Here is a 14,055-nt window from a genome sequence, read left to right as displayed (position 1 = left end):
TCCTGATTCTATTAAAAACTTACTGCATGACCTCAAGCAAGAAAATTCTGAGCCTCAGTTTCCTTTTTTGATAAGATGGCATTAACTTCTACCTATGTGAAAATGTGAGGTGTCCACCTTAAAAATAAACCTTAATATTAAGAAATCCACCATGCCACTTTAGAAAGAGCACCATATAACAGGTCAGTTTGTATTAGTCTTCTAGTTAAGTTAGACACAGCTGAGGAGCTAAAGAAGCAATGAAGAGGCCAAGGCAGAAATGCTCTTTCCAGATCTTTCTACACTTCATTAAATGATCCTGGGAAGGTTATTTAGATTTTCTCTGCCCAGGTATGTCCTTCTGTAGTATCAGGGAACTACCAGAATTTTTCTTTCTTTCTTTCTCTTTTCTTTCTTTTTCTTTTTTTCTCTTTCTTTTCTCTTCCTTCCTTCCTTCTTTTTTTTCTTTCTTTTCCGTCTCTCTTTCTTTCTCCCTTCCTCTTTCTTTCTTTCATTTCTTTCTTTCTTTTTCTTTCTTTCTTCTTTCTTTTTTAATTCTCCCAAGCCTGGAAAAATGAACCACCTCGAAAAGCTCCAAATAGTCTCATCAGTAATTTTACAATAATTAAAATCAAGTAATAAATTCTTTCTTTTCTTTCTTTTTCTTTTTCTTTCTTTCTTTCTTTCTTTCACATTTCATTGGCTATAAAGCTTTGGCCTAGAGTAAAAAAATCAACTCAACTCAGTGAGAAATTTTAAAAATCAAATTGGCCAGTTTATATTAATGACACAATTAATTCTGACACAATTAATTTGCTGACTTATATTTGCATTTTTTTATTTCCTTCTTCCACCCTACTTTTCCAAAGCCAGACCTTCCACTAACAGCAGATGCCTCTGTTACTCATGCCCTCCGTCTTGACCATTTCCGTGTACGTTGCCTGACAACAACTGCCAGCCTCTCTTCCCCTGAGGGCTTTCCTGGCCAGTAAGGCCTGCTCTTCCTTCGCTTGCAGCAGATTGGAAATGCCTAAGAATTAATGGCCTTCCTGCGTAGCCCTCATCCACGGCTGTACAAACGCCTGAGCCCTCTCTGAGGCAGGGGTTCTATACATCTCCCAGAGTCCTCTAGAGGATTAAGGCCCAGTTGCCCCCACACGCTGTTTGAATGCCTTCCTTTCTCTGCCCCACTTTCCCACTTTCCTATTTTCTGGGACCTGCCAAAGAAACTATTTCTTTGATGAAGAATCCTAAGGTTTTGTGGTACCAGAGGTCACCAGGAGCTCCCCATATGACCCACCGTCTTGATATACATCTCAAACATTGCTGCCAGACTCCTATTTCTAAAGCACAAATATGATTGGGTAACTTCTTTGCATATTTTTTTTTAGGTGGAAGTTCAAACTCCTTAGCATGATATAAAAGACCTATAGAAATCTAATACTTGCCTAATCCTCCAGACTATCCTCCCTTTTTGTCCTATGGTGGAAGTAGACACCAGGGAAACAATATTTATTGGGCACATACTATACTAGTGAATTATATGTGTTATATGATCATTGCACAAACCCACAAGGACAAAATTATTAATTTCCATTTTGCAGATGAGGAAATTGTCAGCAAAATAACTGACTGAACTCAGTCACTCTGCCTCTGACCATCCAAGCCTTTATTCAAATTCAAGTCTTAATGATTCCTAAACCCTTTCCATTCTGTGGCCACCTCACTCGGGGTGATCACACATCCTAATTTACCTGTGACAGTGCCTGTTTATTCCTGTTGACCCAGAGCAATTATGAAAAGCATTCAGTTTCACTTTCAGAAGCTATCATCCTGGTTTTGTGGGTGACTTATATGGTCCCTCTGGCCATAGTCTAAATCCACCATGCTATCAGCTGTTTCTGGAATGCACTATACTCAGGATTCCATTTCCTGTCGTGTGCTGTTCCTTCTGCCTAAAATGTCCGTTCTTTCCCCTTTCTCCTGGAAAAAATATGTCCAGTGCTCAGGACTCTGTTCATCTTTGTTGTCTCTGGGATGTCTTTCCATTTTCCTAGCTACAGGCAAGGGGTTTAATACACTCCTCTATGGTCTTCATACCCCATATTTACTATTATTCTATTACAGTTCTTTGAGTATTTGTCAGTCTTCTCTACCAGCCTGTGAATTTCTTAACGTTTCGGTTGTACCTTCATTATCTCTGTATATCCACAGTGCCTATATTTTCCCATGGCTCAGCAAATGCTTATTAAATATTTGTTGAATTATTGGATAAATGACATAATAAAATTAGAAAAATCTAGCCATCTGCAGAAATTATTGTAAGAAGTAGAAATGGGATCTTTCAAAAGGTTTATACTAGCTAGCCCTGACTTTACCTGGAGAATGCTTAATTCTGAGCAAGTGTTTAGAGAGCCTCTGATCTGGCATCAGCATTCCTACCCAGGGTATCCTATTTCTATCATGTGCCTCAGGCTCCATTTAAGTATTTTCCTGTCCTCTCTTATCCTGGTTAGGAGTCAACGTGTCTGGGTTAGACTCCTTGCTCCACCATTTCCTACCTAGACTACGTGAAACCTTCAAGTTTCTTTCCCAAGAGGAAAAGTGCCTCGGTGTTAATGGGTGCTGCCTAAGAGAGAGAAGGAGGAAGGTCATTTGAAAACCTGAGAAGATGCACCAGATTTGTGTCCGATATACTTACTCTCTAGCCTCCAAAGTAAGAGGCTGCACTGGTGCTCTCTGCATCAGAACTCATGACCAGTAGGTTATTCTCTAGGATTCTTTAGTCTCCTAATCTAGCCGAATGAATTATATGCTTGTTAAGAAAGTTATGTTGATTCTTAAAATTTTCTACCACTTATACATGTTATTAGAATTATACAATTTAATTAAATACCACATAAACTGATAAATATGAGTGTGAAAATGACAGGTGTTTGTACGAAAACTAAGGAGAGTTAAAGACAATAAAGGTAAGTCTCTAAAAAGTGCTGTCAAAGTAGGCTTATATTTTTAAGTGTCTTTTTTTTTTAATTGAAGTGTAGTTGACATACAATGTTATATTAATTTCAGGTGTAAAACACAGTGATTTGACTGTTAATTCTATATATTACATAATGCTCATGATCATATGTGAAGTTACCATCTGTCACCATAAAATTTATCACAGTATTATTGCCTGTATTTCCTATGCTGTGTTTACATCCTCATGACTTATTTTATAACTGGAAGTTTGTACTTCTTAATCCCCTTCACCTAAACCCTAAAGTAGGCTTATTAAGAGGGACAACTGTAAAATATTTGCAAGGCGGCAATGTAAAAAGCCTGAAGATTCTGCACTCAGATTGCTTCTCCTGTGTCTTTACAGTCTTGCTCAAAGGAAAATCACATATAAAGTATGATCTATGTGGTAATGAGTGAAAGACAGTATGGAACTCCAGTTGGCAAATTCATAATCAAAGAAAAGCCCTTGGCTAACAACAACAAAAATATTATTTTATATATATCTACTTATTATAAACTAAAAAGAATTTTTAGACTTATATATGCAGTCTAAGCTTCTTTGTTTTAACCACCTTTTTTGATTTACCAACTATAACCAGATGGTCTTGATTATGCTGCAGTAACAAACAACCCTCAAGTCTCAGTGATTAACACAACAAACTTTATTTCTTGCTCATCCTTAGTCTGCAGGTCCTGGAAACCCGTCCTCTGTGGATGACCGCCTGAAGCACTTACCATATGAAACATGTACTCTCCTAGGTCAACAGAAAAAGGAAGAGAAAACGCAAAGAGTACTGCACACGTTCTTTAATGCCACCTACAAGTGGTGCCCTTCTCTTCTGCACATTAGCCAAGCAAGCCACATAACTACATCTAACTTCAAGGACGTGGAAAAGCATAATGCTCTCATGTGCCAGAAGGGGAGGAGAATTGGAAATACTGGTGAGCAGCAGGGATGTCCTCCACACCAACCTACTATTGTACCTAGCATGTAAAATAGGAGCACCTCTGCTTGATTAAATGAAGGATTTTGAGGCAGAGAAAGAAATCAGTTTTTCTTTAAATAATTAAAATAAATATTTAAAATTGATAGCTTAGTGATTATATTTTCAAGGCTATTCTTTATTTCTGAGAACTCATAACCAATTAAAGTAATTCTAGAGAAGACTTTTAAATAATACTTAAGTCATGAGCCCCCAAAGTTTAATTCAGTCCACATAATTTATTCTGTCATCAAAATGTAAAATATATTCCCCTAATCATGCATTCTGCTTTTATATCTAAAAAGTAAAGAATATTAATACATTAAAAACCTCATACCAAAAAAAAAATCCATATATTATCAGTTCACTGCCAATATGGTGGAATCATTAAAAGACCTAAGATGCAGAAAGTTCAATTTAAAAATATTTTGAATTTCAAAAATGATTTGAAAAATCATCCAATAATCCTTAACATTTTTCTTTTCTTCTTCTTCCCCTTCTTCTTCCTCTCTCTCTTTTTTTTTTTTGCATTATTATCTCATTTTTATTTCATTTTATAGCTACATTTTCAATGTCAATTTTCAGGGCAGCTGCATTTAGTGTAGATACTGTATTTCATTTTTTCATTTTAAAATACAGTATATCATAGAAATATATCTAACTTTTTGAACTTTTTAATTTTAATTACAGCAAACATACAGTGTTATATTAGTTTCAGGTGTACATTAGAGTGAATCAACAATTCTATACATTACTTAGTGCTCATCATGATAAGTATACTCTTTTTTTACCCCCAAATCAATATAGCTTTTATTGCATCTTTAAAATATCACAAGTAAGTCTGAAAAATCATCTGGCATCTTGCTGTTTCTGTAACTGGAAAACTTAGATCTTATTCATCAGCCTGCAGAACTGTTCCTTTTTCAGAAACATAGATACCATCCAAAAACTTTCCGATATCCTTGTTTTTCACTGTTGTGGCTTCCTGAATCAAAGCAGCTGATTTTGATACAAGTTAAATGTCATTTCCTTCAAGAATTAACTCATCTTTCTGGGCTTGAGATACTGAACAAGCAATACCTGGCCTCATCTGAACCCTGCGGATATATTTTTCACCCAAGAAATTCGGATTTCACAAGAGAATTATTCTCCTGAATAACAACACTGATGGGGAAGTGAGCATGCACAGACCTCATCTGGTAATGGAAGCCCATTGTAACACCCTTGACTGTGCTCTGTACATGACTACAGATAGTGCGAATAGTAGCCAATTCTTTTCTAGTTCCCCACGATTTGTCAACTCGGAGCCTCTTCTTTTTCTTTCCAAGGAGACGGAGTTCTACGTTGATGTGATTGAAGTCCCATCACGGTACCTCTGGGACCCTTCACAATAACATCAGGTCCCTTATGAGTGACGTTGGCACTTTCTGGAATGTCGACAGTCTGACTGCCGAGAATGATGTTCATTCTCGCAATAGACGCAGCAAAAACAATGTATAATCTTAATCTCCTTCACCTGTCTCACCCATCCCTCCACCCACCTCCCCTCTTGTAACCATCAGCTTGTTCTCTATAATTGAGTCTGTTTCTTAGTTTCTCTCTTTGTCCCTTTCTCCATTTTTGTCTCCTAAATTCCATGTATTGAGTGAAATCATAGGATATTTGTCTTTCTCTGACTGACTTGTGTCACTTAGCATTATACTCTCTAGCTCTATCCATGTTGCAAATAGCAAGATTTCATTCTTTTTTGAGGTTGAATAATATTTCATTGCTTCTATATATATCTTTATCCATTTATCTATTGATGGACACTTGAGTTGCTTCCATAATTTGGTTATTATAAATAATGCTGCAATGAACATAGGGGTGCATGTATGCTTTGTAAAAAATTTTTTATTGTTATGTTAATCACCATACATTACATCATTAGTTTTTGATGTAGTGTTCCATGATTCATTGTTTGTGTATATGCATGTATGCTTTTAAATTAGTGGTTTTGTATTCCTTGGGTAAATACCCAGTAGTAGGATTATGGGATTGTAGGGTAGTTCTATTTTTAATTTTTTTAGGAACCTCCATACTGTTTTCCATCTGGCTGTACCAGTTTGCATTCCTACCGACAATGCCTGAGGGTTCCTTTTTCTCCACATCCTTGTCAACGCTTGTTCCTTGTGTTATTGGTTTTAGCCACTCTAACAGGCGTGAGATGATATCTAATTGTGGTTTTGACTTGCATTTTCCCAATGATGAGTGATGCTGAGCATCTTTTCATGTTTCTGTTGGCCATTTAAATGTCTTCTTTGGAGAAATGTCTGTTAATATCTTCTGCTCATATTTTAATTTGATTATTTGGTTTTTGGGTGTTGAGTTTTATAAGTTCTCTATAAATTTTGGATACTAACCCTTTACTGGGTATGTCATTTGCAAATATCTTCTCCAATTCAGTATGTTATCTTTTAGTTTTGTGGATTGTTTCCTTTGCTGCACAGAAGTTTTTTTTATTTTGATATAGGCCCAATAGTTTATTCTTGCTTTTATTTCCCTTGCTTCAAGAGATAGATCTAGAAAAATGTTGCTATGGCTGATGTCAGAGAAATTACTGCCTATGCTCTGTTCTAGGACTTTTATGATTTCAGGTCTCACATTTAGGTCTTTAATCCATTTTGAGTTTATTTGTGTGTATGGTGAATGAAAGTGGTCCAGTTTTCCCAATACCATTTGTTTGGGAGACTTTTTTTCTCTTTGCTTATTCTTGCTTCTTTTGTTGAAAATTAATTGGCCATATAATCGTGGGTTTCTGGGCTTTCTATCCTGTTCCATTGATCTATGTGTCTATTTTTGTGCCAGTACCATACTGTTTTGATTACTACAGTTTGTAGTATAACTTGACATCAGGAATTATGATGTCTCTAGCTTTGTTTTTCTTTTTCAAGATTGTTTTGGCTGTTCAGGGTGTTTTGTGGTTCCATACAAAAATTTTAGAATTGTTTTTTCTAGTTCTATGAAAAATGCTGCTGGTATTTTGATAGGAATTACATTAAATCTGTAGATTGCATTGGGTAGTATAACATCTTTTAACAATATTTGATCTCTCAATCCATGAGCATGGAATATCTTTCTATGTGTTTGTGTCATCTTTGATGTCTTTCAACAATGTCTTATAGTTTTCACAGTACAGATGTTTAATCTCCTTCGATAAGTTTATTGTCAGGCATTTTATTATTTTTGGTGCAATTATAAATGTGATTGCTTTCTTAATTTCTCTGTTGCTTCATTATTTATGAATAGAGATGCAATGGATTTCTATACATTGATTTTGTATCCTGTGATTTATTAAATTCACTTATTAGTTCTAGTAGTTTTTTGATGGAGTCTTCAGGGTTTTCTATATATCTTATGTCATCTACAAACAGTGAAAGTTTTACTTTTTCCTTACCAATTTGAATGCCTTTTATTCCTTTTTCTTGTCTGATTGCTGTGGCTAGGACTTCCAGGACTATGTTGAATAAAAGTGATGAGTGGACATCCTTGTCCTGTTCCTGATCTTAGGGGGAAAGCTCTTTTTTTCACCAATATGATGTTAGCTATCGGTTTTCCATATATGGCCCTTATTATGTTGAGGTATGTACCCTTTAAACCCACTTTGTTGGGGGTTTTTATCATGAATGGATGTTGTACTTCGTCAAATACTTTTTCTGCATCTATTGAAATGATCATATGGTTTTCATCCTTTCTCTTATTGATGTGATGTATTGCATTGATTGATTTGCAAATACTGAATCACACTTTCATCCCAGGAATAAAGCCCACTTGATCATGGTGAACGATTTTTAAATGTTTTTGTTTTGTTTTTTAAATGTTTTGTTGGATTCAGTTTGCTAGTATTTTGTTGTGGATTTTTGCATCTATGTTCATCAGAGATACTGGCCAGTAGTTCTCTTTTTTTCATAGTGTTTATCTGGTTTTGGTATCAGAGTAATGCAGGCCTCATAGAATGAATTTGGGGATTTTCCTTCCTCTTCTATTATTTTTTGGAATCGTTTGAGAAGGGTAGGCATTAACTTTTCTTTAAATGTTTGGTAGAATTCACCTGTGAAGCCATCTGGTCCTGGACTTTTGTTTGTTGGGAGTTTTTGGATTATTGATTTAATTTCATTGGTGGCAACTGGTCTGTTCAAATTTTCTATTTCTTCCTGATTCAATTTTGGGAGGTAATATGTTTCTAGGAATTTATCCATTTCTTCCAGGTTGTCCAATTTTTTAGCATATGAGTTTTCATAATATTCTCTTACAATTTTTTGTGTTTCTGTGGTATTGGTTGTTATTTCTCCTCTTTCATTTCTGATTTTATTTGATTCCTCTCTTTTTTTGATGAGTCTGGCTAAAGGTTTATCAATTTTGTTGATTTTTTTCAAAGAACCAGCTCCTGGTTTCATTAATCTGTTCTATTGGTTTTTTTAGGGGTGTTAAAGTCTGCTACTATTATTGTATTACTATTAATTACCACTTGTATGTTTGTTATTAACTACTTTAAGTATTTGGGTGCTCCCATCTTGGATACATAAATATTTACAATTGTTATATTTTCTTGTTGGATTTTCCCCTTAATGATTATATAGTGTCCTTCTTTGTCTCTTGTTACAGTCTGTTTTTTAAAGTCTATTTTGTCCAATCCAAGTATTGCTACTCTGGCTTTCTTTTCACACCCATGTACATGATAAATGCTTCTCTAACCCTTCACTTTCAATCTGCATGTGACTTTAGATGTGAAATGAGTCCCTTGTAGGCAGCATATGGGTGGGTCTTGTTTTTTATTCATTCTATCACCCTATGTCTTTTGATTGGAGCATTTAGTCCATTTGCATTCAAAGTAATTATTGATAGATATGTTTTTATTGTCATTTTGTTACTTGTTTTTTGTTGTCTTCTCACAATTAGTTGGCTTTCTTTAGTGATGTACTTGAATTCCTTTCTCTTGATTTTTTGTGTATCTGTTACTGGTTTTTGATTTGTGGTTACCGTTTGTTTTGTATAGAACATCTTCTGCATATAGCAGTCTATATTAAGTTGATGGTCACTTAAGTTTGAATCCATTCTTTACTCCTCTCCTCTCCCTGCTTTAGGAATATGGTGCCATACTTTACATCCTTTTATTTTGTGAGTCCCCTGACAGCTTCAGTCCAACAACTGGGTCACTAGTGAGCTAGGAAATGAGAAGGGGGTGTCATTTGTTGGCCATTTTCTTCTCAATACAATGTCTCGCTTACCTGATGAACAGCTTATTAGAAACAGTGATATCTTCAAATTTTTATTCTTGTCTTTAGAAAGATTAATAAATTATGCGTTTATTTAACTTCTAAAATTTTCGTGACTAATTGGCATACATTTCAATCTGTAATATTTTTTGAGTCATTAGTGAAAACTTATACAAACAATTATAGTATTAAAAAAAGATGAGGTCTAAATAGACCTCATATTTAGAATACTAAAGATATACCATCCACCTTTTCTTTTCCTTTAGTCTAAGCAGCACCCAAGTGAGGTATGGGGCAGGAGAGGTAGAAGGTATAGTTGGAAAGAGCTTCTCCAATAATTCTGATAACTCTCCCACCAGCACACCCCCACCACCAGCTAAGGACCTGTGTGCAGGAGGGAAGTCACAGCCTTTGGGGAGAATTCTGCTGGACTGTCTACTAACTCTACCATAACCTGGAGCTAATTTCCTAACTCTTAACCTCAGCTCCGTGTGATAAACAATTTCTCTCCTAGTGTTATTTTGAAGGTTAAATAAGATAATAACCATAAAGAGTGTTAATGCTGTGTTTACACACAAACTGGTTTGGAACCTCATATTGAGGTCAGTGTAACAAGTTACCATCAAGATCATTAAAAATAATAATCAGCAATTAAATTCAATACTTAAAATAACAGGAACAAAACACCTACTGTGTGTTTAGAATTTATACCCACATGTCTACTATTTAATTTCCATTAAGTTAAACTTCTTTCTTATCCTTTTTGCTTATTTTCCTCAAATTTCTAGAATAGTTGTTTATAAATAGTCACTACTCATTGGTGGGTAATGAAATAAATGTAGTGGGTTCTAACTAGTATTTTTAAATGAAATAAGTACAACAGGCCAGACGTGAAACAGTCAAAACACATCACATGATTTCTTAGCAAGAACTGTGTACATTGCAATAAATGGGTCATGACATAAAATATATTTTTCACTATATATTTTTTAAAAGTTTGTAAAATCCTACTCTAGAACAAGCCTAAATGAAATCTGGTACATTCCCTACTATCAAATAGATCTCCTTTTATTTCATCACTTCTTTAATTAAGAATAAAATATAAAATGCTTGAGCCATCTATCAAGCCGTTTTTTGTTAGTAACTCATATCACTCAATATTGTTTAGAATGATTCTTACATAGCTGGTATCTCAAGTAAAGCAAGTGTACATGATGTAGGACAAGAAGCCGCCTGCAGTTCACCCCAAGTGACTGCTGCAGAGAGGCAGGTCAGTGACGTCACCCACGCAGCGCCACCCGCACAGAGCCACAGCACTGGAGCGGATGGGGAATCCAGTCGGATGTACGCTCCTCGAAGGAGGGACTTGTCTCACTGACATGGCTTTAAAATATCTATATCCCATCAAGGACAGAATATAGCACAAGAGGAGAGAAAACAACTTGTCACAAAGACCAGAGGCACAGAGACTCCATGCACGGCAAAGTGAGTCCTGAGGCAATAAAACCTTCCTGGTTGTGCCTTCCCATCTGGGACAGGGCACCAACCCAGGATCCACACTTTGGGCCAGCTGAGAAACACTGCCCTGAAAGACATGTAAGTAGAGACAGATCACAGAAGCATCACATAATCTTCCCAGATCATTTACGTTATTGTTCAGTCATCCATAGTTCTCATTCCAGTGTTTCGTCATGGAATCAAAAAATGCCATTTTTGTAACAAGGATTTGAAAAATGCCATTTTGTAACAAGTCTCTCTACACGTGATAAATGGCTCATCCTGCACTGATTAAATCAAAATTCTGACACCCAATATGGACTAACTGAGACTAGCAGCCCCCTTTGAAATCCTGCCTCAGTGAGCCTAATGTCTGCGTGGCTGTGCTACCCACTGAGCACACATATAAAGGTGCCACCCGACAAGAAGCCTTTCTGGTTCATCACTGCACCACAGGATGCCAGGAAGGCAGTCATAGGCTGTGACAAATTTAATACCCAATTACTTGCGTTTTCTGTACTAGGATTTCATTTGGTGACGTCACTGGATACAACTGAACTTGAAATTTGTGTGACATTTTTGCGGTTGTTGCTTTTCACCAAAAATGTTATTTTACATAGTTTAGCCACAGTGCAGGGCTTTAGGTCTAAAACTAAACCTCAGGAAATCTAATGAGGTTGAAAAGAAAAGTGAAAGTTAACGGCCACGGCTTTAACAAAGCCTCGTCTTCCCTCAGGCTGTAAAGAGTCAGTAACTGAGTTCAGTAACTGAAAATTAAATTAGAAGAAAATGCCACCTCTGCAGCTACTGCTACCTTTAGCATTAACGGTAATATGGAACGGGGTGGGAGTGGGGGTTCTGCTGAATAGAGCCATTGGGAAACTTTCAGCGCCTCAAAATGGTATGGAAATCTGCTCTTACACCGTGTTACAGGATTCCATTGGGTTGTATTTTCCTGTCTATCTTCCTTTTCTCTCATACCCATATCCTTGTAGTGTTTCCTCTTCTCTTCCTTCTGTCATTTTTTTCTGTTACTCAGTCTTAATGTCCACTTTCTCCTCTCTCCTACTTCCTCATTTCTCAACAATTTGGTTGTTTTTCCTCCCCTCCCATATTTACATCATACAAGAATAATTTAACCAATGTCAAGGTTCTTGTAATTTGCCCTGTTCAGAATCTGAGAGAAAATAGCTGAGGATTCTTTAGTGCTGGGAAAGCATAAGGCTTTTGATTTTATCTGGTCATATCAAATGAACAGGAACCACATTCTGGGGATGGTATTATCAGGTTAAGTGATAAGGGTGAGCAGGAAGAACTTACGGGCAGTGGCCCATATTTTTTTTAAAAAGGCAGGGGCAGGAGCAAAGAAAGGAAAACAAATTAGACCTTATCAGGATCCCTCCCATTCTTCGAATAAGCATCTCTAAAAAACAATCAAGCAAGGTTGTCAATTTGGCCAAAAATCAGCGATGCTTTAGTATAATAAGATAGTACTGCCACTCCTTTACTTCTAAACAAATTACTAAAAAACCTAACTATATTATACAGCAATAAAGAAATAAAGGCTATTTTATCATAATTTGATTATGCTACAAAGCACTGTGCATAGCAATTCGTGGATCTAATTTTAGTTGTAATAATCTCTTGCCCTGTTATGTAAATGGGAAAAGACTTTCTACAGGCTTCAGATAGAGATAAGCTTCGAATTGAAAGCATGCAAAAGCCATGGTTCAATTACTCTAAAGTGATCTGCATCATACGTTACAGTACATCTCTCTGACTTTGCACAAAAGCTAGTATCTGCTGCAAATTAACCATCCTTTTCTAAATGCCTACAGATGCCCTCTGAGTTTACGGATTCAAATTAAACTCAAGTCTCACAACTACAAAATAATGGGGGCATTTAAAAATTTCTCAAAATACTTTCTCCTGTCATGACTTTCCCCCAGTTTTTGCCCTTACTTTTCACGAAAGGACATGTTCAACTTGACAGCAAATACACATCAGTTCTCACTTCTTGTTCTGTGGGCCCCACCATTCTGCAAAAGGATTAACCACCAGAACTGTTCCATTCCACCTATGTCTCTGCAGGCCACAGAGATTCAAGTTCTGGCCCCTGAGCGGACCTAACTCTGACCCAACTTTGCACCTCAGAATGCAAGAATCTCGAGAGAAAGAAGGAGAATACTGCATCCGTCCTTATTTGCCAGGGTTTCTCATTTGCTCTTTGAAATGCAACTTATAATAATCCAAAATTTAGCTACCCTCAGGAGGGGCAGGGCCTGGGGGACAGCAGGAACCACCCACTGGAACTACCAGACTTCTCCCTTCACTGGCCCTTTTCTTTAATCTCCCTATGGTGTAGCTTTATTGGCTCTTACTGTAGACTTGTTTGCACGCTATGGAAGACATGGTGTGGACCACTATCAACCCTTCTCCCATGGCTTTACTATGTGGGAAGACATGGTGATGCAGGCATAAGATATCCTGGGGAAGGACCCTTCTTGGCCCTGCTTGAGTCAGATGCTCTTTTCCCATGGGCCCACCCCCAACCACGATGGGGAAAATTGTTTTGCAACTAGTGGTCCTCACTAAGACTGATCCAAGCGGGATTACAGCATATGTCCATTCTGCATGGGCTGTGGCTTTCTTGGTTTGCATGAAGGCTGGAAGAGAAGAAAAACAATGAAAGGTTAGATATTGATGTTTGATGCCAAGCACATCTTTTTCAACTTTTTCCTATTCAATTTAAAAATTACTGCTATTTCCAAAATTATCACTTTATTCCAGGATTCTATACCTATATTGTTGTCACGGGGGAAAAATATATGCATGTGTGTGTGTGTGTGTATACACATACATATTTATATGTACATATAAATTATTACACATGTATGTATATCCTTCTCAATACTGACTTTCATTGTTCAAGAGATTAAATATTTCTAGAGAATGGCCAGGCTGGGTCATGATGCCTACTGTTGATTAAATTAGAACTGTTATAGCTAAACAACACATGAGAGAATGTAGAATGCCTATGGCATAGGTTTTCTATTGTTTTATTTTTTTGAATTTATAGATGTTACTTCTTTAAGATCTCTCCTCACCCAAACTACCTCACCCACTTTACTGTCACCTCAAGTAATAATTTACAATAGCAAACCTTTGCTAAATTCTCTGTACTATTTTTTCTCTTTATATATTAGAATTAATCACAAAATTGAAATCCAAAACAAGGGATTCTACATAATTTTTTGGAATATAAAAAAGTTATTCAACCCAAACTGCATACATTTTTCTTCTATCCCCCCCCAAAAGTTCTATTGTACTTTTCCAAA

The 14,055-nt window shown here is 36.5% G+C and overlaps 1 long non-coding RNA gene and 1 pseudogene across 6 annotated transcripts in view; both read right to left on the bottom strand.

The window, feature by feature from the left end:
• Nucleotides 1-4,769: 4,769 nt before the first annotated feature.
• LOC118523015 (large ribosomal subunit protein uL6 pseudogene) lies at nt 4,770-5,690 on the bottom strand (annotated as a pseudogene).
• A 4,428-nt stretch (nt 5,691-10,118) lies between these two features.
• Nucleotides 10,119-14,055, bottom strand: part of LOC118523045 (uncharacterized) — a 158,302-nt gene continuing 154,365 nt past the window's right edge. For all 6 annotated transcript variants that reach the window (XR_013445712.1, XR_004910905.2, XR_013445715.1 and 3 more), the window contains one exon: nt 10,119-13,383. This is a non-coding gene — a long non-coding RNA (uncharacterized LOC118523045). The remainder of the gene's footprint in view (nt 13,384-14,055) is intronic.

This window comes from Halichoerus grypus, chromosome 2 (assembly GCF_964656455.1).
Source record: "Halichoerus grypus chromosome 2, mHalGry1.hap1.1, whole genome shotgun sequence".
Lineage (NCBI taxonomy): Eukaryota > Metazoa > Chordata > Mammalia > Carnivora > Phocidae > Halichoerus > Halichoerus grypus.
Note: the sequence above shows the minus strand (reverse complement) of the source record. Positions and strands in the feature narration are given on the sequence as shown.